The following is a 25,512-nucleotide window of genomic DNA, read 5'->3' as shown; positions in this document are numbered from 1 at the left end:
TTCTTCTGTCTATCATTCGATTTCTTCCAAGACATAAACGTTTGTTAGGAGCCAGTTATTTCCTCACAGTTAATTAATCCAAAATGCTATCAAATAGCACAGTATATAACGGTGTGTCCCACCATCTCTCTTTCAGTCAGTTCATTTATATGCATTTAACATTTACATTTTTTTTTAAAGTTAGATTTCAGTCAGAATAAAATATATAGGTAAAAAAAAAAAAAAAAAACTATTGCATAACTTACATTAATGACATTTTGGTTTATTGTCAATTGACAATAGTGTGGTGATGAATGAATGGGGAGAAGATGCAACATTTACACGTGAAAACAGTCCAAAACAGTACATAAGAAATATGTTGATGGGTTTTGATGTTATGGGACAACAGGAAATTGACTTTTTTCACTGAAGAAAGTGATATTGTGGATTATGTACTGTACTTTTTATTTCACTGGGGCAGCGCGCGTACACATACAGACAGTAGCTTGCATATCCAGGATAGCGCACACACAGAAACAATACTTATTGTCAGTGCTGTCCTGATCAATTAAACAGCTTAGAAATGGAAATATTATAGCATATATTCATTTGTTTTTGAAGTAATTAAAACACACAGCTTCATTATAAGTAGAGAGACATTGCACAGACAGGACCAAATAACATGCAATTCCGCTCTCACAAATGCAATCAAATACATGTATAGCTTTCACTGAATAAATATGCTGCAGTTTAAAAGTCAGGTGTTGCGCTGCTGTGTGTACTACGGTTACCGAGGAAACAGCTACAGTATATAGGGAATTATTTTAGGAACTATTGTTGTCAAGTTTAGTTGTTTTTTTATACCAATTTATACCAAACATCCCTCATAATAGTTGTGTTACTTGGCAAGCCACCCCTCATTCTGCTCTTGCCCCCCAAGAACATTGAGTTGCTTCATTTAAAGCTTATTGTATTATTGTTTTAAAAGCTCATGTAGAGTTTTATGAGAGAGAGATTGACTGAGCGAGTGTGATTACCTGCATCTGATACAGCATTCATTCTTCATCTCATATTCACAATAAAACATTAGTTTAAATGTCCGCTGAGGAAATCGATTTTTGATGTAGTATCCTTTCATCTTTTAAGGGTGTTTTCCGATGGCAGCACTGCTCACTGCATTTGTTGGCTGCATCTTACAAGGTGTTGTTGAAAATAAAATAACTTCCTTGTTTACAACAGTGTTTCAGTCTCTTTCAATGTAAAAGTCTTTACTGCGGACTCTTAAAATCCTGGTAAAAACAGTCTCTTGTCGCCATCTAACAGCGGGACAGTGTATCTAAAATCACCATCATGAACACACACAGTTTCTCTATCAAATACTATTTTTAAACACTATTATTTATTGTATAATAATATTTAATAAACAACAACAGCCATAATGAAAGTTATATAAAAATATAAAGCTATGAATCTTTCCCCTGAATTCCCTCATCCAAAACTATTTGCTCTGGGACAAATAAGATTGGCCATTAGATTTACCAACAAATTGCATCTCATGTTTAACCACTAGAGAGATATCAGAGCCAGCGGCAAATTCCTGAAGAACTGGCCGAGGTGAGGCTGCTCTCGACGGGTTCATAATGCCACAGAGTGGTCTGTTAAAGAGGCAATTATATGACATTGACAAGACAGTATGTCCTAAAGCTTCCATACTCTTCTACTAACTACACACTCAAAAGTGTACTTTTTCACCAAAAGAGTACATACTTTAAGGGCGTAGTAAGTAGGCACATTGGGAGGTGTTGTTGAAAGAAGTTCCTTGTTTACAACCCTTTTGCAATCTTTTTTAATATAAACGTCTTTACTGCTGACTAAAAACAGTCTCTTGTCACCATCTAAAGGCGGAACAAAATAACCACCATCACGAACACACTGTTTTCCAATACAAAATACTATTATTAAATATTATTATTATTTAGATTAAATATTATTTACTGAATAATACTATTTCATAAACAACAACAACAGCCATCTTAAAAGTTGCTAGGCAATTCAATCAAAAGTACAAAGGCAGCGCTCTGATATAGAGCATTAAAGTTACATCAAATATTTTGCACTGAGACAAAACTATTTGCTCTGGAACAAATAATAAATGAATGGGACCAAAGACTGCCCATTAGCATTACCCAAAATGAATTATAGTATATGTTTTTAACCACATCAGAGTCAGCTGCATATTCCAGAAGAACTGGCCAAGGTGAGGCTGCTTTTGGCGGGATCATGTGCGCTGAATGGCCACTGACACCTAGAGCTCACATCTCTGAAAGTGTTGAAGCTTATTTTTAAAGGGAGTTATCTTTATTAACAAACTGCATATTTAAAGTGTAAACAATTACATTCTCACCTAAAGACTCTTGAAACTACAAACCTGATTCCAAAAAAGTTGGGACACTGTACAAATTGTGAGTAAAAAAGGAATGGAATAATTTACAAATCTCATAAACTTATATTTTATTCACAATAGAATATAGAAAACATATCAAATGTTGAAAGTGAGAACATTTTGAAATGTCATGCCAAATATTGGCTCATTTTGGATTTCATGAGAGCTACACATTCCAAAAAAGTTGGGACAGGTAGCAAAAAGAGGCCGGAAAAAGTTAAATGTACATATAAGGAACAGCTAGAGGACCAATTTGCAACTTATTAGGTCAATTGGCAACATGATTGGGTATAAAAAGAGCCTCTCAGAGTGGCAGTGTCTCTCAGAAGTCAAGATGGGCAGAGGATCACCAATTCCCCATCATGCTGCGGCGCGAAAAACACTGGAGCAATATCAGAAAGGAGTTTCTTAGAGAAAAATTGCAAAGAGTTTGAAGTTATCATCATCTACAGTGCATAATATCATCCAAATATTCAGAGAATCTGGAACAATCTCTGTGCGTAAGGGTCAAGGCCGGGAAACCATACTGGATGCCAATGATCTTCGGGCCCTTAGACGGCACTGCGTCACATACAGGAATGCTACTGTAATGGAAATCACTCAGGAATGGGGGGGGGGGGGGCTCAGGAATACTTCCAGAAAACATTGTTGGTGAACACAATCCACCGTGCCATTCTCCGTTGCCGGCTAAAACTCTATAGGTCAAAAAAGAAGCCATATCTAAACATGATCCAGAAGCGCAGGCATTTTCTCTAGGCCAAGGCTCATTTAAAATGGTCTGTGGCAAAGTGGAAAACTGTTCTGTGGTCAGACAAATCAAAATTTGAAGTTCTTTTGGAAAACTGCAACGCCATGTCATCTGGACTAAAGAGGACAAGGACAACCCAAATTGTTATCAGAGCTCAGTTCAGAAGCCTGCATCTTTGATGATATGGGGTTGCATGAGTGCGTGTGGCATGGGCAGCTTACACATCTGGAAAGGCAACATCAATGCTGAAAGGTATATCCAACTTCTAGAACAAGATGTGCTCCCATCCAGACATTGTCTCTTTCAAGGAAGACCTTCCATTTTCCAACATGACAATCCCAGACCACATACTGCATCAATTACAACATCATGGCTGCGTAGAAGAAGGATCCGGGTACTGAAATGGCCAGCCTACAGTCCAGATCTTTCACCCATAGAAAACCTTTGGCGCTTCATAAAGGGGAAGATGCGACAAAAAAGACCTAAGACAGTTGAGCAACTAGAAGCCTGTATTAGACAAGAATGGGACAACATTCCTATTTCTAAACTTGAGCAACTTGTCTCCTCAGTCCCCAGATGTTTGCAGACATAAGTTATATAAAAGAAAGAGGGGATGCCACACACGTGGTAAACATGGCCTTTGTCCCAACTTTTTTGAGAATGTGTTGATGCCATGAAATTTAAAATCAACTTATTTTTCCCTTAAAATGATAAATTTTCTCAGTTTAAACATTTGATATATCATCTATGTTGTATTCTGAATAAAATATTGAAATTGGAAACTTCTACATCATTGCATTCTGTTTTTATTCACAATTTGTACAGTGTCCCAACTTTTTTGGAATCAGGTTTGCACATTCTGTGACATAAAAACACTATTATTTGTAAAGTTATAGTGGATTTTGGTGTCAGCCATGACACTCACTGTGAGAAATATACCACAAACGAAGTGATACAAACAGTGAAACAGTTGGAGTTCTGATAACACTAGTATATCGCACTCCTTTCAGCCAATCAGATTCGAGAACCAGAAAGAACTGTTGTGTATATAGATATATCTATATATATATATATATATATATATATATATATTATATATAATAGATATTATACATATATAATTACAAAGTTCTTTCTGGTTCTCTACTATTGGGAGATACGAGGGTCTGTATTACTATTAGAGAAAGCATAACGGTCAACTTGGATCACGTGTGCCTTAATAACCAATCACATTACAGCCTTGACGTCATTGAATTTCAGTCAGAGATGTGCGACACTCAATCGCCGTTTACAGGAAAGAATAAGAAGTGCCGTAAGCTGAAAAATAGTGATATCCAAAAGTGGAATTCAAAATGGAAAATGTCTATGTCACTTCCTCAGCTAACGACCTTCCTCAAGAGACAGGAAATGGCACACACATAGTGCACTGCTGGCACTACTCTATTCTCCACATTCCTCCAACACACACTCTCACATTCACATTTTTATAGAACTCTCCACAGACACTGTGTAGAACGCATGTGCTGTAAAACACAACGAAGACCAAGAGAATTAACAACATGTTGTTTTGCTGCTGGTTGTTTTCATTAAGAACATTAATACAATTCCTTCAGGTATTTTTCACTTGTTTGCTGGACTGGCTTATAAGAAAGTAAAACCAATGGCATGATTAAAAGCTCATTTGTATTTGTATGTTTTATTTTGTATTTGCAATTTGCATTTTGCTTGTTTGTACCGTAGTTTCATACAAACAAGCTAGATTTGTTTAAAAATGTGAAAGGACTATTCTGTAAGACTGTAAGGTTTGGGAATTTTGCTGTGTATTCATCTAATTGACCAGCAGATGGAGTGGATAAGAGTTCATATTCACAACACGCATATGTTATGGTATGGTACACAGGTTCACACAAATTCAAAACACACACACACACACACACACATATTCATTCATTCATTTATTGTGGAGAGGACTTTGATGGTTGGACTGATAGTAAAACAGGCATTCCAGCACACATTGGGAAGGGTTTCAGTGTAAGCCAGATTGTACCATATCAGGATCAAAGAGATCTACATCTTAAACATTCAATACCCATCAAACTATAACAATCACTTCTCTTACTAAATGAGAGACAGTGAGAGGGAGAAAGCAGGTGATAGCACAACCCCAGTTTGTTTTCATCTGTTCACTATCCCTTGCTCCCATAGGAGCAGCCTGACAGTTTGGATGTGAATATGACACGCACACACACACACGCACATACACACAATCAGACGGCGTCCCACACAGGTGCTGCCTTGCATGAGGCCCATACCCGACATCAAAAGGACACCTTTGACATTTCAGATCGCTCCCAAACGATGATGCACAGAGATCTTTTGCCACTACAAAGAAAGAACAAAAGAACAGACATGAAAGAGAAGTCAATAAACATATGGCAATTAATAAAACATTTTTTCTACTGAATTCAGTACAAAGATTTTTTTCCAAAACCATACTACAGCAGAACGCATCAAACCAGTTAGTGCTGATGAAAAAGCGTGTCTGCACTACTAGGGTTTGTCATGCAACAGAAATGGACAGTTAGAGGTTATGGAGTAATGTCACTCAGAATTGTTTGCCCTAACATGTCAGACACATCTTTGGATACACAGTTGGAAATGATTTTGATTTATACAAACTGTTTCTGACTGTACCTGTGTGTGGATCAGGTTTGGCCTATGTTATAGGATCCAAATGTCCCTACAAGGATAGAAAAACCTGAAATCACCTATTGTGTGGAAGAGCAGTTGCTGTGAGTGAGAGAAATAGAGCAAGACAGAGATAGTGACAGTATTAAAGATGTTTTATTAGTGTTCAGTGTGGCTGCTCTACCAAACAGAGCATACAAATCTCACAATAGATCGAAAACAATTGGTAAAGTCTGGAGCTAGAGCACAGTCTTTGTTTTCAATTTTTTTTTTTTTTTTTTTTTTTTTGTTTTAATGAGTTTGAATGTGTGTGTGTGTTTGTATTGAGAATAACTCACACAAGGCATGGTGAATATTCTAGGACTTGCATACATGCTCTCTTTGCCAAGCGCCACCCCTCACACCTCCTTTTCCAAATTCTTTCATTGTAAATCTGTCTAATGGTGCACCTAGGGACTGGATTGTCCCTCCTGAGAGACGCACATTGTGTGTATGAGGGTGACTGCATGTCAGACAGCACATGAGACCTCCTATTCGCATATTCCTTTAAATGTAATTAACTCCTCCCCCCAGTCTCAATAATTACACACTGACACAGGCCCTCAACATATCGCAAGGATGGAGCGGAGAATGAAAAAGGAAAAAAAAAACATGGGAACAAAGTGTGCAGGATCTGCAGCGATGCACCTGTGATTTTCTATCTACTTTAATTTCATTAGGAAAAAACAAAAAAAAAAAAACTCTGTCTTTATTAACATCTCCCTTCTTTTTTATTCTGATGATTGCTGCCTTTTCACTTCAGGACCTGAAACATTACAGGCCTATATAGTTTTATTGACAGTAAATCTACTCACACAGATTCACAACGTCAGCAGCAGCACCGAAAACTGCTTCCCTTCCACTCTTACTCTGCTTCCTACGTCTTTGTGGTGGGGTCCTGGGCAAGATCATCAAAATGGGCACCACTGGTGTAAAAAATGTCATAACATTAAATCTACACAATCCCTGTAAACATAAGTTTTTTGTGTGTGTTTGTTTGATGTGGGGGGGGGGATAACATCTTTTTCAACAGTTGAATAACTTTTTTTCTTCTGTGGAACACAAAAGAAGATATTTTAGTGAATATTTAAACAGTTTTTGTCCATATAATAAGTCAGCAGATTCTAAATGGGACCCCATTGACATTGAATGTTTGGACAAAAACCACAAAGACATTTTTTAATAATATAGTATCTAAAATATGCACTTTTTCTTTAAATGTATACATTTCAGTAGGTTCATTGTAGGTTTTATTATAATTATATTTAAATATAATAATAATATTTATTATAAATTAATAGTTATAATGATAATAATAAAATTTACACAACACACACAACATTCCCCGAACAACAATCATAAAAAAAAATAAAAAATCACACAGAAAATAATATCACAAAATAATCACAACAAAAAATCACATCATTACACAGAATTAGAGAAATTGTGCTACCAAAAACCAAGAAGCATCCTCCAAGAACATTGTGTATGTATGTGCTTTTTAACTCTCAAGACACTAAAAGGTGTGTGTATATGTGCATAGTTGAGTGGCACAAGTCAGTGCAGCACAATGGCATCACTAAAGCTGCCTTATCTACACACAATCAGATTAGAGAGGGATTGAAGCGTTGCTAAGCACTGCAGAGCACAAGCAGAAAGGATCAAGATGATTTGATTAATATTCTTGATCATATTATCCTTTAAGCAGCATAAATTGTTTTATTCGCATTTATTTATTTTCTCCTTTTAACTCACTGAAGCTGATTTTGAAGATTGCCTCACCTTTATCTATGATTGTCTCCTCTGCCAATGTATAACCCAGACTCAAACACACGCCACATCATTTCCTGCAGCCACCAGACGGGGGTGCCCTGCTGCACATATAATGAGATATTACCACACAAACACACAAGTACAAGGTCACTCACTCACCTATACAACTATTCTCAACATGCAAATCAGCGGAGAGAGAGGGAGAGGAGGATGGAAGGAGAGAACGAGAGCAAAGACTGACAGAGACAGAGAGAGAAGGAGGAGTGGGGCAGGGTGGGGGTCTGGAAACAGGTCAAGCTAATCATGCATATAATTGCATTTTGACATTGGGTGCTACTGGGACCAGACCTTTGAAGATCAGGTTATCCTGGAAGCACTTAAGTGATTAACAAATGAAAACGCTGCTCTAAACTTAATTAGGTACGATATTGGTCCGTGCTGGGCAGGGGGCCTGCATGGGGAGAATAGAGTTTCCCCCCTTCATGGACACTCAGCACCCCGTGTAAAATGAAATCAAATGGCACATTTTACACTGCCATTCCCCTGTGAGTTAAAATATCTCACCCACAGCTGAGACCACAGTCACTCTGTCATTTACTTGTCCCAGCAACACTGACATGAGTTTAAACCAGCAAGACATGATGCCACACATGGAATTTTACAACTGTCTTACCCACCAGGGTCCTCAGCCTCATAGTGCTCAGGATAAAGCCACTGTTGACACTGACTGCCACACTCAAGTTTATTAAATGCATGAAATTAGTCCCACTTGTACTCTGCCTCTAATTTAGATCATTATTGACTTTAAATGGTAAGACAATAAACAGCTCTTTATTTAAGGAACACTGTAATAAAAAGCACAATGTGAAAAAAGGAATAGTTTCCCCAAAAATAAAAATCCTGTCATCATTTACTCAAGTTACAAAACTATGGTAACTTGTTTCTGCCATGGAATAAAAACACAAAAGGTAACTGCAACTGTTTATACCACAATTTTTCTCACAGTTGTGAGTTTATATCTCATAATTTTGACTTTTTTCCCCTCAGAATTGTGAGTTTACATCTCGCAATTCAAATTTTTTCCTCAAGAAGTATTCAGTGGAAAAAAAAAAAGAGTCACAAGATTTTTTTTCTGAGTTTAAATCTTGCAATTTCTGAATAAAAAAGTAATAAAAAATTAAATTGCAAATTTTATCTCAAAATTCAGATTTTCTTTTCAGAGTTTAAGCCTCACACTTCTTTTTATATCTGATTTTTTTTTTTTTTTTTTTACTTTTTTCTGACAAAATCCAGAATTGTGAGACATAAACTCAGAACTGTGAGGAAAAAAGATAGAACTGTGGGATTAAAAGTCAAAGTTACCTTTTTTATTATTTTTTTTATCCCATAGCAGAAACAAGCTTCCATTCAAATATGAATGTCTTTTTAGTTCTTCTGAAACCAAAAGAAGATAATTTATGAAGAACGTTTCAGCTGTTTTTGTGCATACAATAAAAGTCAGTGGGGCCCCAGTCCAAAGCAACACTGGACCCCACTGATTTTCTGTATGGTCCAAAAAAAATAAAAAGGCATACAGGTATGAAAAGATTTGAAGGTAAAATAACAACTGTAAAAACTGACACTTCTGCGAGGACAAGCTGTCTATCAGTGCACACAATACACACAAGGGTTAATGTCTACAGTACACGCAACCATGCAGACACACACACACACACACACACACACACACACACCAAACATCCAGGTACATACTGTTACCTCTGAAAGTTGGCCTCTGAACACGGTTAGCTACTTTTGCACTTTACTAATTCATAGCGACGTTTTTCTCAGCTCTGAGCCCAATGCTCCTCTACCTTCCCTTCCCTTTAGAATTGCTTGCAGTACACACACACTCACCAAATACACTCTGTTACACACACAAACACACATGATTCCCGGGCCCTAACGTGGAGGAGTTTGTCTCATGGCTAGAGCGTTTGTTTAATCTCGGCCCTGCCTCTAAATAATTGATTCCTCACTGAGTCTGGCTGTGAAGCCCACTCTGACCGGCGTGCTCTATGACCACACTCTAATTTATTATTTAATCTTTTGTATGGCCAGTGGTCCTTTAAAGTGAGAGAAGGAGGTGGACAGAAAAAAAGAAAGACATGAATACTAGCCTTTCGTTTTTAGCTTGTTTTATCTTTGAAGATACGCATTGATTTGACTTCTCTGAACAGAGGGAAGTAACGTAAAAAACACCCAAAACACAGGAAGCTACACATGGACCTGCTGTATTGGTGAATATCTGAAGAGAAAATGTGAATTATGCTGATTGAAATCACTGTTTATATGTGAGGTTAGTAGTTATGTAGAGTACATTTAGACCGCTTTAAATTATGCCCTGTGAAAATTAGATTTAGAATTTTTTGTTTAAGTTTTATTTGAGGGGGTATTTAAACCAGTCCAAGATAATTAAATGTAAACAAACCATTTTATGATTTCAGAGTAAACTAAATAGAAATGAGCAGACCAACTCTTGTTGCAATTACATTAGGCCTACAGTGTGGCCCTAGGGGCTAAAACACAACAGCGTTTGTAAAGCAAAACACAAAACTACCACAAACAGTTAAAACACAACTACCACAAACAGCAACATTAAGAATAATATATTTAAAAAAAAAAAAAAACTCAAGGAGTTTTTTGTATTTATACTGAAACTGTAATTGTCTAAATTAAAGCTGAAAGTGGCCACCCTTTTAGAAAATCAGGCAGATTGTGCTGTTGCTGTTCTTTTTCAAGATTTCAAGAAAAAATGAAATAAAAAAAAAATGTAAAAACTGAAATTTAATTTGCCCAATGAATATAATAATACCACAACACCATAAATATTTTTTACACCATAAAAATTTCTTTGAACATTATCATGAGAATTTTGTGCAGTAGTTACTTATATTAATATGGCATATGATGAAGTCAAAAATAATGATAAAATTAAATACTAAATACATTAAAAAAAAATAAAAAATTTAATATATTATAATATAAAATAAAATAATAAAATTGCAATATAATAGCGTATAATATAATATAATATAATATAATATAATATAATATAATATAATATAATATAATATAATATAATATAATATAATATAATATAATATAGGAGTCAGCAATATTTTAAATGATGTTTAAGCTGTGCCATTTAAACTGTAAAGCCTTACTATCCCCCTTCTCCTCTCCTCCCTGTTATTCTTTTCCTTCTGCATTTTGCATGTGTGTTGCTGCTCTTCATTATTCAAAGATGCTTTCTGCTGGAATGTGGCATGAGCATCCAGAGATGACAGCCACTCTCCCAAAGCAAGGTACACCTCAATTATGCATGCACAGACCACAAACCTTGCATTTCATTGTGTGTATTTGTGCACTTATATCAGTGTGTGTGTGTGTGTGTGTGTGTGTGTGTGTGTGTGTGTGTGTGTGTTATTATGTGTTTTGTTATAAAAAGGTACTAAACTGTGCGTGGCGTGTGTGTGTGTGTGTGTGTGTGTCATGTACACACACTTCCATTTGCATGTACAGCCCACAATGGTGCATTTTCTGCTGCTTAGATTCCAATATGACTCCATGACTGTAGGCGGTAAAAGCAGACACTCAGGGAATCCTACAATGCTTCCGAAGAGTAATTGTGCTTTGAACCTGAGACATTAAAATAAAGAACAAATGCTTAATGCTTAAAACACGCTCTCTCCCTGACACCCGCATAAACGCTAAATTTCCCTGAGTGCTTTAAGCCAACACGTTAGGCCTGTTATTGTTTACGCGGTGTGTTTATCTGCATGAGAGGACTCGAAGAGTTCCCTGAAGAGACAGGAGTGCTAAAACAATTAAACGCTGCTCACTCTGAATTACATCTCTCTCCTCTGATCCAAGACCACCACCACACACACACTCACACACACACAACTGGAGCTCAGGAGCATCTGTAAACATGTATATTACAACAGTGTGTGTTTGTGCGCTCTCATTTAAAGGTTGATTTGGTTTTCAGCTTGATTGGCCTTTCATTGTAACAATATGAATAATTTATTTGAGTCCTAACATATCTGTCCATTTTTTTGAAGGTAGATGTCCTGAAGAATTTTACCTTTTCTCTTGATGCAAAAGAGACACACTGCAATTCACACTCACACACACACACACCCACAGAGAAAGTGTGGCATCGAAAGGGGAGTCGGCGTTCCCAAAAGGGAAATTCCAGCAATTATTCACAGGAGATTGGTCCAGGCTCTGAGGCCAGCTTGTCGACACTCTTGACTGCGCAGAGGAGACTGACAGCCCCATTCTTCCACGTCACTGTGACAGATAAATATTTCACACACAAATAAATAAAGGATGGCCTGCGTTTTCCCTCTCTGTGGTTCTTAACAGATCAGTGCCCTCACACACACACCACAAACACACACTCACGCACCTCCTAAACTCCTTTAGGCACATCAAATGCAAACACACACCAACACATTGATGACCCCCATCACAGGGTTTAATCTGGTGTGTGCAGGATGCAGGTAGCTCTCGGCTCCTCATCTACTTCTACAAAGAATCAATTAATGTCTGTCAGAGAGTCGAAGTGTTGAGGGAGGCCCGTGCTATTGTGTCCAGGGCCCTCCTGTGTTTCACCTGATCAAAAACGTCCCCTTTGTAATAGTTTAATTACAGTAATGTGCACAATACATGAGAGGTGATTATGCTGGTCCCCCTGGGAGGTGTAAAAATAACACATTTCCTCTCAAATGAGATATTAAGTGCATTAAATGTCTGTGATTGTAATAGGCATGGCTAAGTGTCCCGGTTTCTGTTCTTCCTTATGGATGGCCTCTTCCATTTATTAGGATGCTCTGAGGGGGGGGGGAATGTGTGATAATTCAATTAAAAAGGCAACTGAATGATGTCAAGGTGGTTTCTGTCATTCTTTACTGTTCTTGCTCATGCACATGAGTGATTGAAGGTAAACCTTCATCATTCATTTTATCTTCTAGGAACCTAGATCAAATAAAGCTACTAAAATCTTTCTTCAGATTTTCTCTTTATTTTCTTCTTACTCCCGCTTCTTTTGTCACGCCTGACCCAAACCACAGAGTGATGTTATCATGTTAGCACTGAGATAAAAAGCAGACTGAAATATTTATGTTGGTGTTATGACTTTGTTCTCTCTTGAACGCCTTAGAAATTCAAAAATACAGCATCTCTGTACAACAACATCAATACAACATAATTTCTATCACCTCTCTTGTGTTGTTTCCTTCATCGTTCTGTCTAATTGATTATTTCTGTATTTCTCATATTCTGATGTTAACAGGCCATCTCATCTTCTCTCTCACTCTTTGTTTTAATCATGCCAAATGCTTTTCAGGACAATGTTTTATGTAAAGTCTACAGTGCATTCTTTGTTTTTAAGAAATTAATTTATTTAGCAAAAAAAAAAAAAAAAAAAAAAAACAAAAAAAAAAAAAAAAAAAAAAAAAAAAAAAGACAAAGAAAAAGAAAAAGAAAAAGTAAAGACCTGTATAAAGCTACAAATATTTATCTTTTAAATCAACGATAAACTTTTGAAAAAAAAAATAATAATAAAAATAAACTGCATGTTTCCACAAAATATTAAATAGCAGAACAGTCAACATTGATAATATAATTAGAAACGTTTCTTAAGCACCAAAAATAAGCATATTAGATTTCTGAAGGATCATGTGGCTCTCACGACTGGAGTAATGGTTGATGAAAATTCAGATTTGCTATTTCGGGAATAAATTACATTTTCATATATATTTAAACAGAAAAAAAAATACATTAAATTAAATTATTTTAAATAGTAATAATATTTCACAATATTACAGTTTTACAAGTATTTTTGATCAAATAAATTCAGCCTTGGAGAGAATAAGAAACTTCTTACAAAAATATAACCAACCCCAAACCTTTGAATGCAAGTGTATATAAAAGAATAAAATATAAGTTTATATTGATTCTCATCTATAATCTTTCTCAAATGAAGCAAACTAACACTTTCACTCAGAGCTCAATGGTTTAGTTCGAAGAGAGAAAGAAAGAAAGAAAGAAAGAAAGAAAGAAAGAAAGAAAGAAAGAAAGAAAGAAAGAAAGAAAGAAAGAAAGAAAAAAAGAAAGAAAAAGAAAGAAAGAAAATAACAAATGCAAAAAAAGAAAAGAAAGAAAGAAAAAAGAAAAAAAGAAAGAAAAAAAAGAAACGAGTTCCTAAAGAAAGAAAGAAAGAAAGAAAGAAAGAAAGAAAGAAAGAAAGAAAGAAAGAAAAAGGAGAGAAGACACAAGAGAGAGGAAAAGAAAATCAGTGCCCCTAAAAACTACTTGATTTTCAGTTCCTGAAAATAAACAGTGGAATAGATCTCAGTGGATGAATAAAGAACAACTCGCTGAGAAACAAGACTATGAATTCTGTGCCTCTTTGTTTCTTTAACCTTACTGATTTAAAAAAAAAAAAAGAATGTTAAAACAGTAAAGACATCAATTGTCAGTTCATTAATCATCATAAATTGATGTTTAGGTCAGCTGTTAATGATAAAATGGTTTGCAAATTTGTGTATATATTTTTTTTATAAATACACATTATAATATTATTTAAATTCCATAATAAAACACATTCAAGAGTTTAACTAAGTTTAAATGTCATATAATTTGTAAATAGATTTCACTACTGATGAAACTGATTCATATTCATTAATCAGTTTCAAGGGTCTTTTTGTTTTTTCCTTGCTGCAACTCAACCCCCCATGGGAAATGCGTGGAGTTATTTTCATCTCCAAATATTCCCTACTAAATCCCTTATTTCTGCTTCCCATCCCACCCCCTTATCCCAAATTATAACAGAAAAAGTTCAAGAGCATTGAAAAAGGAGAAAAAGCACAACCTTTCACAACCTTTCATCAAAAGACGAGTGCAAACAAACAAATAAACTTGCAGATGAGACTGAACAAGTTATAAACCCTCTTATTAACTTTTCCTTTTCTCCTGTTCACTCGCTCTCTGTTTGTAAACCCTTAAAGTCTTGTCACAGCCCCGCACTCAAAAGCCGGTCCAATCTGGTCTAAGGTCTGTTTCTGCTTGTCACCGGTCCTCCTCTCTCTCCTCGGCTTTTGTCCTGCGTGTCTGTTGGGGTCTGCTCCGAGCTCGGCATCGCTTCAAGCCTTTATTAAATATGCACCTTCCACAAAACCAGCCGCTAATCTCCACTGAAGCCTGGGACCCGCACATATGCAAATCCACATCTGTTCCGCTTCAAAGAGGAGATTCACCGGGATCACGCCACACAGGAGTCTCACCCTCACCCCAAAACCAATAGCATACGCACACACACAAATGCAATCAACCATGGTCTCTCCGACCACTGACCCCCCAAGACAAACCTTCAACATACGCACATACGTTTACAAACACTCTTCCATTCACCTCCCTCTCAAACAAGCTACCCTCAGCACACTGAGCTTATTAAAATCAGATCATGTCAGAGTGTCTCTTTGTGTCAGCACTCTGTTTTCTTTTGTGAGGAGTCTGAGAGACAGGAGGCTGAGATCTGTTCCCTGGCCCAGGGGCGGCTCCTCTGACGGGAGGCCAGAGGACCAGAGGGTACTTACTCAATCCTACATAAGTGGCACCACACCGTCTCCGCCTTGAGACATCCTCCTGTGCTAATTCAGCAGCGGATTACCACATCTCAAATCCTCCGGACAGCTTCATCATCCTGCCCAGGGAATGTGGAGCTGTGTCAACACGAGCAACGCAGCAGTAGATCAGTATCAGAGCTGGAGGGGTCATTTGCAAGACTACCAAAAGCAAAATCTCCATTCAGTGTCTTAAAATATTCGCTTTGCCAACATCACAACACTAATGCTTATAAGGTTAATGTACAATGTATGAGCATAAATGAGTCCTGGAATTAAGAATGGGAGATTTAAGCATAGCATATTATATTTATTATTATATATATTTTTTAAATGTTAGAAAAATAATATGATTAGAACAGTGTTGTTATTGTTAACTTAAACAGAAACAAATACAAATGGTTTTCATTATTTGAAATAAAGATGAAATAAAATATAAATATTAGACATTTTGCAACTACAGTAAAATAAACTAAAATAAAATAAGATGAAGTGCTAAGATGACTTAAACTGAAATGAAAAATAAGAAAAATAATCTAATAAAAAAAAGAATAAAAAAAAAATCTAAAACTTAAACTAAAATTAATGTTGGAATGGAAGATACAGATTGTGTGGACAGGTGTCTTTTACACACCTAACGAGCTGACATTAGAAGTAACTTAAAGTGACAAGACTAATCTGTGTTGGTTGGTAGGTGATCAAATACTTATTTCACTCACTGCAAATCAAATTTTTAACCTTTATATAATTTGCTTTTTTCTGCATTAACAAGGCAATCATGGTATTCTGTCTCTATGCCAGGGATAAGCAACTTCGGTCCTGGAGGGCCACTGTCCTGCAGAGTTTAGCTCCAACCCTAATTAAACACACCTGAACAAGGCAATCAGTGTTTTCGGGATTGCTAGATACTGTAGATACAGGCAGGTGAGTTTTTATGAGGGCTGAAGCTAAACTCTGCAGGATAGTGGCCCTCCAGGACCGGAGTTGCCTATCCCTGCTCTATGCGTTAAAATAAACCGATCATAAAAATTACAGACCCTTCATTTCTATGTAAGTGGGCAAACTTACAAAATCAGCTGGGGATCAAATAAATATTTCCCCCACTGTACATCTGTACACACACACACACACACACACATACAAACACACACACACACACATATATAGATATTGTATAGAGAGAGAGAGAGACAAAAAATAAAATAGATTAAAAATAGTGTTAATTCAAAATATAAAAATACTGCAAAAATATAAATATATGATATAAATAATGTTTTTTATTTTTAAATTAAGTTTAAAAACTTTTGAATTTGTAAAAAATAAATATATAAAAACTATATAAAAACATGGCACTGCTGTTATGTTTGTCTCTGGCAGTTCTGCATATGTAGAGCTCTGTATATTAGATGAAAGAGATGCTTGTGAATGGGGCACTTTGAGGGGGACCCCGAGCGTGATGTATAAAGATAGCAGATTTGCATGTTTAATTAAGCTATCAAACCACAAAGCAGAGAGCTCAGCTCTAAATCTGCAGAGTCAACAACCCCTGTAATAACGCATAGCCCCTCTAAGTGAGTTGTAGAGACACATAGAAAGATGTAAAGCTCTTCATTTACATGCAGTGAAAGACATTCACAGCCCATCACAGCACTAAAGACAAGCTGGCCTCTTTGTCAAGCCATGCTCTCCAAAAGAAATGGGAATAAACAAAGAAAAAGGTGAAGAGAGGGATGGAATTAGATGTATGCTTGATGGCAGAGAGAGAGAGAGTTGGGAAAGGAGGGAATGCACGGGACTGTCTTTAATCAGGTTGATGTGTCGTCGCTGACTTTCCTGGGCTCAGGTTTATCTTTCATTAGCTGGGCTGTGGTGTGCAGTATTGTCCCTGTGTGTTTGAACTGCACCAAAGGAGTGGAGATTTGCTTTAATCCAACCCATCAAAGGTAACATACAGTACTAACACACATGTGCTAAAATATACACACGCATACTCTGCTCCTGGATTAGACCTCCGTGGCAGAGTTGTGTGTACACGTCTGTGTGTGTGTGGGGGGGTCTATTTCACCCATTCCACTTCTGAGATGTGACACTACTCACCAGCCATGGGCACACTGAGGATGACACCTCCAGCACACATTTAAATAATCTGCCGAGGTTAGGGTTACATAATTATGCCATGACAGTTTGTGTTTGTGTGTATGCATGTATGTGTGTGTGCTGCTTCCAACCTCGCCAGGCTTACTGGTTTTGAGGATAAGCGCCATGGGCCTGGCCTGCTCTGCGATGGCTGATTTTGACAAATTTGCAATTCAAAACAACTTATGAAAAGATTCTTTTTTTTTTTTTTTTGGCCTTATGAATACAGAATTTGGAAACCATATTTAAATTTTGCCAGACAAGGAAGACACTCTTCCTAATGGCAGAAGGATTGCAATGAAGTTGATAAAAAAAAATATATATATATAGTTCTGCACCCTTCTTGCATCAAACAAAAGAACATGAAAATACTGAAAATAAACTAAATGAGAAATGTGGTATAAAAATTTGATTAAAATACATTGCTTAATTATATTTAGTATAATGTTACTTTCAAAATGAGTAATGCCAAAATAAATAATGTACTGTAGTACGTGCAAAGAGCAGAATGTTCTTTCTATGGAATTAATCTCTGGAAATTCCAGAGAGACAAAGAAACAAAAAGAATGATAGAAAGAATGACAGAATAATAAATATAATGATATGCAGAACAATAGAACAATAAACAGAATGATAGAATATCAGAAAGAACAACAGAGAACACTACGATAGATAGAACGATAGATAGAATTATAGACAGAACTATAGAACAACATAGAATGAGCTAGAATAATAGAATATTAGACAGAACAATAGATAGAATTATGGACTGATAGATAGATAGATAGATAGATAGATAGATAGATAGATAGATAGATAGATAGATAGATAGATAGATAGATAGATAGATAGATAGATAGATAGATAGATAGATAGATATAATGATAGATAGAATAAAATCTAAATCCCCAAACAGCAGTTTCAACTGTGAGACAAAGGATCATTAATTTTTCACATAACGGCCATTTGGTATTGAACAACAGATAGAATCACGGATAGAATAATAGATGGAACAATAGCTAAAACTAAAGAAAATAGAAAGAATGATAGAATGAAAGAATAACAGGCATGACAGATAGAATTATAGAACAATAGATAAAAGAATATTAGATATAGAACGATAGAACCATAGAATGGTAGATAGAGAGAATAGAATAACAGACAGACAGACAGACAGACAGACAGACAGACAGACAGACAGACAGACAGATAGATAGATAGATAGATAGATAGATAGATAGATAGATAGATAGATAGATAGATAGATAGACAGACACTCCATCAGTACAGTGCAGGTTGAACTGCTTTCTGCCATATTCACTGGTCCATTCCAGTCTGACAGTTGTGATAAAAGCTTGGCTAAAATAACACCCTCTTATCACATCCAACTCCCTAAAAACATTAATGGAGTAGAGTGCTCCTCTACTGACTTCTGGATCCATTTCTTTAGTTTATGTGACCATTTTACTCCACTTCTCTTGTCTTTCACACTTGTCACCACCAGCTTTCAGCTATAGTTCACTTCAGTGAGAGTTTTAAGCTATTCAAACAATTCTTTGCTGTTGATCACTAAATTAGTATTTGGTTTGCCCTAAAAGAGCCCTTACAGGCTGCTGCAACATCTAAATGGACATTTCAATAGGAGAGCAATTCAGTTACCCTTGTTCCTATAGCATGAATAATAATTTGCAAAATATAATCTCCTTCTTAATGCTCTTGTTTTCCCATGTAGTCATTTCACGGCAGGTGCATTGACATGTACAGCACAAGCCCTCTGGTGATCCACGCATCTGTTACCCAGAAGCCTCTGCCACCGTCACGCCCCAGCAACACAGTGACTCCCAGAGGCCGTTAGGGCAGGAACAGAGGATGGGGATAAAGTGATGCTCTGTGTATGTTTTGGTGGGTGTGTGTGTGTGTGTGTGTGTGTGTGAGAGAGTGTTTGTGTTAAGGGGGGATAGAAGAGGTCAGCGTAAGCCAGTTAAAGGCATTAGACCTCCAGACTGATGAAAAGAACTGGCCCACTGATCATATTAAAGGGAGCTACCAGGGCCCAATGCTGCTGTGCTGGTGCACGGGCCAAAGCAAACACTGGGAGAGGGTGGCTAAGCCTGGCCTCACAGACATCAAAGACAGGGGATCAATTCTCACTGTGCAGCTCAACAATTCCAGGATCTGCTATGAACTCTCACACACACACTCACACCATTCATTGGGTTCTCATGGGTGCAATGATGACATTTCTGTCTTTTTGGCTATATTTATGGTTTAAAAACACTGTGTAGAAGATGAATAATGAAAACACTAGCTAACATGATGCACCGAACACAAAAATGCTGGGTTGAAATGACTCACTGGGCCCAAATTTTTTTTGTTGTTGTTGTTTTTAAACAGACTGAACAGCGGCTCAAAACACCCGACCACTGCACGAGCATATGATAAGCAAACTACAGTTCTCGACTCAGTTTAGTATATTCGCATTGTTGTCAAAATTAATGTACAATGAGGGTTTTATAACGGATGCTCGCTAAAGAAGCATGTTTTGGAGAAGTTTGTGAGGATCAGTGGTGTTTATGTACATACAGGCAACAGATGCTCCAAACACAGACATGATCGCTTGTTCTGACAGAGGAACTATTCACTGATGACGTCGACCCGCCTTCATATTGCTGAGTTTCCACACATTCAGAATGTTTTTATTTTTCATTTGTATTTTGCTTTGTTTAGTGATTCTGAATGGATCCGTATAGTAGTTATATGCAGTCCTTTAGTGTCTCCCTTGGTATGGCAGTTTGGTATGTGCTTGTTTGTTAAAGTTACTGTTAATGTCCTGCTTCATTTCAGGCTGCAAAGCAACAAAATGTGATTATTTTAAAGAGAGTGATTTTTTTTCTATATCCATTGTAAATGCAGCTTTGAAGAGCATAGAGACTTTAAAATACAAAAGATTAAATAAATGAATAATAACAGAAAAATCTGAATCATAATAATACGTTTTATACCCATGTCAGTTACCAGAACTAAAAAAATAAAGCCAACTGATTGCCTTAATATTTTTAAGTTGATTAACTTAAAAATCAGAAGTTCAGGATGCATGCTACATGTCCAATTAGTGTATAACACAGTATTTGAATAGATCATATTGTGTGCAGTTAGGAAAAGCACATGAAATCTAAGATAGTAATTACGTTTGAATTTTGACCACAATATGCTGATATTTACAGCCTTCAGTAAGAATCTTAAACATTCACCATTATGGCTGAACGTAAGAATAACAACCATGCTAATTACTCAAATTTAGCATGAAATACTCACACTTTGGCTGAACTTCACACTGTGTAAATATCTCATATGACCCCATCAAACTGTCTGCTGATGGTAAAATAACAACCTCAAAATCCAAGGCCTTCCAAAATGCACGTAGACACCTTCAGTAATCCAGCATGTTTCAAATTATCTAAAACAAAACAAAGAAAAACGTCTACAGATTTTGTTTTTCTTCTCCCTTCTTGCAATCAAAGTAGTTAAAAGTTTGACAAATTTAACCAAAAGTGTGTTTGAACTGTGCTTAAGTGTTTGTCAGGAGGAGTTAGCATCAGTGTCTGGTCTGCGGCTGAGAGAGTGAAGCCCAGCAGCCGGCGCAGGAAAGCTGCAGAGCCTTCTGTCGCTTCAGCAATTATCAGCTCGGGAAACCAATACACTGTTCACACAACACAGGAATGCAAAAACAAAGGAGCCATTCAGAGCACCAACACCCAAGGAGTTTCCATGAGGACTGGAATTTTGTCAGCTGACACATAAACATTCACAGGGGAAAGTGAAAGATATCAGCCGTCAGCAACCAGGTGCTTCACTGAGAGCTCGGCACAAAGCAAAGTGGAATGTGCATATACACACACACACAAGAGAATATCCTCACTGACACCCAATCCACACACACTTCACACATTATAAACATTTCTGTACACACGGAGAAATATCTCTGTTACCCATACACACAGAGGACTCCATGCCAGCACACACACCATTCTGGCATGTTGAGAGACTGCAGTTTGGCCCAGTGGTGTGTGTGTGTGTGAGAGAGAGAGAGAGAGAGAGCAGAGGTCAAAGCTGTGTGTTAGATGTTAGGGTGCCAATCTCCCATTGATACACCTTTAAGCACTGAGCTCATGCACACACGCTGTCAATGCAGAGGCTAAAACATCTGCCGCTCCAGTCCACCACTAACCCTGACACTGACGATGAATAAGCTCTCACTCTACTAAGTGACTTCATGCCATTGAAGGTGTGTGTGTGTGTGTGTGTGTGTGTGTGTGTGTGTGTGTGTGTGTGTGTGTGTGTGTGTGTGTGTGTGTGTGTGTGTGTGTGTGTGTGTGTGTGTGTGTGTGTGTGTGTGTGTGTGCGCGCATATCCTAAACTTCAATAACTGTAAAACTGTGTGTTTGCCTTCCTAATCATTTCCACTGCAGGACTGCTTTATTGAATTAAAGGCATAACTTACTCATAAATAACAATTCAGTCATCATTTACTAGACCTCATGTTGTTCCAAACCTGTATAACGTTTTGACTTCTTTTGAACACAAGAGAAGATATTTTGAGAAATGTCTTCACACAATTAAATTAAACACTGGTTTGGAACAACATGAGAGTGAGTAAAAAAAATATACAGAATTGTAATTTTGGGGTAAACTATCCCTCTAATCTATTGCTCATTCTCTGTCTCTTTGTTTCCCTTTTTTTTCCTGCCCATTCCAGAAAATCTAAACCACAGTTACCCAAACTTAAAAACCCAGAGTTTTATTTTCTATACTACTATACACTACCGTTCAAAAACATTAGGCTCAGTAAGTTTTTATTTTTAGATTTCTATTTATTTATTTATTTATTTATTGAAAGAGAGAGAGAGAGAGAGAGAGAGAGAGAGAGAGAGAGAGAGAGAGAGAGAGAGACCAATACTTTCATTCAGCAGGATGCATTAAATTGATCAAAAGTTAAAGTAAAGACTTAAACATTGTTACAGTGATTTGTTTCTAATAAATGCTTGTGAACTTTATATTTATCAAAGCATCCTGAAAAAAAAAAAAAAAAAAAAAACAATTTCCACAAACACTGTTAAGTACAACACTAATAACAAGAAATGTTTCTTAGGCACCAAATCAGCAGGATCATGACAACAAAGAAAAAAAAATAAAATAAAAAAAATTATTATCCACCACAAATGTAAAAAATAATATAAAAAAATATGTTAAAATAGAAAGCAGTAGATTTCACAATATTAGTGCTTTCACTGTATTTTTAAGCAAATAAATGCAGCTTTGGTGAACATAGAGACTTCTTTCAAAAAAAAAAAAATCTCACTGTCCCCAAACTTTGAATGTCATTGTTTATATTAAATTTGGGAAATAAAGTTTGGAATGGTTTGTAGTGCAGGAATAAAAGGGGTTGTGATGTCCTCGTGATGAAGCATGGACATCCTGATCCAACACTTATGGTAACATATTTAGAAACATGAAACTAGCGATAAAATAGGTTTAGTGATCATGTCCCATGTTTTTTGCCCATTCATTAAGATTTATTTATCCGTTTACTGCATACTGAATTTATTGCTATAAAGATTCATATGTTAACGTGTTTTATGCATGTGCCGAATCACTAAATTCATCCATTTGAGGTCATTATGTAAATATCATTTTGTGCTGTTCTTGGAACATACCTCTTCATTTCAATCAGCATTCAGGCATCAGACACAAAAAACAACACTGATCACAGCTGAGCCAGCAAAGGCCCACTTCCACCGTTACTTTCCATAATAAGAACAGGAAATGAGGCATGTGGGAGGGTGAGTAAGCAATTTTTCCCTCAGTGGAAGCAGGGAGCAGCTATTTTCTGGGCTGTTTGGGTAACACGCTCATGCAACAGTGTATGTTTGTGTGTGAGCTGCTGTTTCCACCCTGAGGCATGTGCTGTTTGTCAGAGACCCACACAAGGCCATGTCCCTCTCTGTGGCATTGTGCCACTGTGATTTTCTGAGCCCAACCATGTATTCATGGTTTATTCCAGGACTATATATACTCTCCCTCTTTGACAGAAGCCACCCAAGAAACATGGACTGATCACACCAAAACTAAAAGAGGTGGACAATACAGACAACAGTTTCAGGATTAAATATTGCACTGCCTTCGTTCCTGCCCTTAAAACACGGCCAGATGCTAAACACAGACATATTTATAAATAAACAATAAGGAATATGCATCTCCCAACAATGTAAACAGAATCATTATATTATTTAAAGGAATAATTTGGGTTCAGTTTAGGTTAAGGTTAAGCAACCCGTGTGAAATAATGTTGATTATCCACAAAAAAAAAGCTCATTCCTTATTTTCCTTAAAAAAAAAAAAAAAAAAAAAAAAAAAAAAGGACGATTCTAAGTTACAGACAGGCATTTATGGAAGTTAAAAGGGCCAATATATGTAAACAATTAAATATTTGCTTTTACAATAGTATAGCCACAAGACAAAAAAATACAGTAAAATAATGTTTGGCATTAACAAATTATTTACTAACCTTTTCTGTGTAGTCATATCCATTTGTAACTTCATTTCCATGACAAAAAAAAAAACAACTTTACAGCTTAAATAATAAACTCGTTTTAACAGAAGAAATATTGTCAGCATTTTGTAAAATGTAAAAAATAATAATTAAAGAATAATAAATATTATTATTATTATTATTATTATTTTTTTTTTTTTTTTTTATCTGATTCATAGTCCTATACCTTCTACTCTTACTAACATATTAAAAATGTATGTGTCTTGCTAATTGGTTCACTGTTGGAAACCGAGCAGGGTAATATGTAAAGATGATGGACTGTGGCAATTCATGAGTGTTTGCTGAGTGAAGCTGGTTATGTGTGATGTTTAAGGTTTAGGATTAGGGGAATGAAACAAGTAGGAAATAAGCTAACCAATGCTTCAAAAGAGGTACTGCGACCACAGCACAGCACAACCAGGAAAACTGTTCAATTACACAGCCACATTTAGCCATACTCCACAAGTCTACCTCAAACACACACACAAAGTCACACACATGCCTTCACAGAATATTTCCCCTTTAATCTTTAAGACCACAGTTGGGAGAAGGCTGGTATTGGTCAGTGCGCTCTCTTTTTCTTTCGCTCTGTCTCTCTCTCTCTCTCCTTACAGATCAAAGGGGCCGTTGTGGTCTCGTCTGTTTTTAAAATGGCATGTCGTCAGAGAAAGGAAGGAAAACCCCTGACTCTGCTAGATGCTTGTCCACAGCAAACTTTCCAACAAACAAAAAGGAGACTGCTAAACTCCAAAGAGTGCTAGCAAGCTACGGCTTACACTCAAGCTTAAATGATGCAAGAAGTGGGTAGCCGGCAACTCTAAGGATGAATCAGAATTTCTCATTGCATGGGTATACACTCTAAAAATGAATTATTAAACGCATATCATACCCCCATAGTATAAAAACAAACACAAGGGGAAGAGGTGGAAAGAGTAGAGAGAGCAAGATGAATACTGATGCTTTGGCCGAGCATTAGACCCAGATGGATTAGATATTTTATAGAGATAAAGGTAGAAGTGATAAAGGAAGACGAAAGAGTCTGAGATCGAGAGACAGAAAAATAAAAATAGAAGAAGAAATCCAAATACAAAGTCCAAGCGAAAACTGATGCTACCTTTTAAATTCTGACAGGGCAGCCCACATCAGGAAGCACTTCGCTCTGCTCCAAACAGATCTTGCTGCATAACATTCCCCTACACGGACATACACAGATATCTGTTCACTCTGACCTATACGGTGAATGGGATGAATCAAACACTGTCAAATGCAGTTCCACAGACATGGGCTGCTAGCCAACTCAAAACATCTGTTGTTTTTTTTTGTTGTTGTTGTTGTTTGTTTTTTTGTTGTTGTTGTTTTTTTGTCATGCTTTTAATAGGCTGAAATCCACATCGCCCTCGTGGAGCAAAAGTACCTGAGTTGTATCAGAACAATATGAAGCCAC

The 25,512-nt window shown here is 36.7% G+C and overlaps 1 long non-coding RNA gene across 2 annotated transcripts in view; it reads right to left on the bottom strand.

Annotated features, from left to right (window-relative positions):
- Positions 1 to 4,789: 4,789 nt before the first annotated feature.
- Positions 4,790 to 25,512, bottom strand: part of LOC122145641 — a 107,322-nt gene continuing 86,599 nt past the window's right edge. Inside the window, exons 4-7 of one of the 2 annotated variants that reach the window (XR_006160452.1) lie at positions 7,680 to 7,771; positions 6,713 to 6,823; positions 5,865 to 5,910; positions 4,790 to 5,552 (exon numbers count right to left, since the gene is read on the bottom strand). This is a non-coding gene — a long non-coding RNA (uncharacterized LOC122145641). The remainder of the gene's footprint in view (positions 5,553 to 5,864; positions 5,911 to 6,712; positions 6,824 to 7,679; positions 7,772 to 25,512) is intronic. The other variant, XR_006160453.1, reaches the window with a different exon arrangement.

Source organism: Cyprinus carpio, chromosome A7 (genome assembly GCF_018340385.1).
Source record: "Cyprinus carpio isolate SPL01 chromosome A7, ASM1834038v1, whole genome shotgun sequence".
In the NCBI taxonomy this organism is placed as follows: domain Eukaryota; kingdom Metazoa; phylum Chordata; class Actinopteri; order Cypriniformes; family Cyprinidae; genus Cyprinus; species Cyprinus carpio.
Note: the sequence above shows the minus strand (reverse complement) of the source record. Positions and strands in the feature narration are given on the sequence as shown.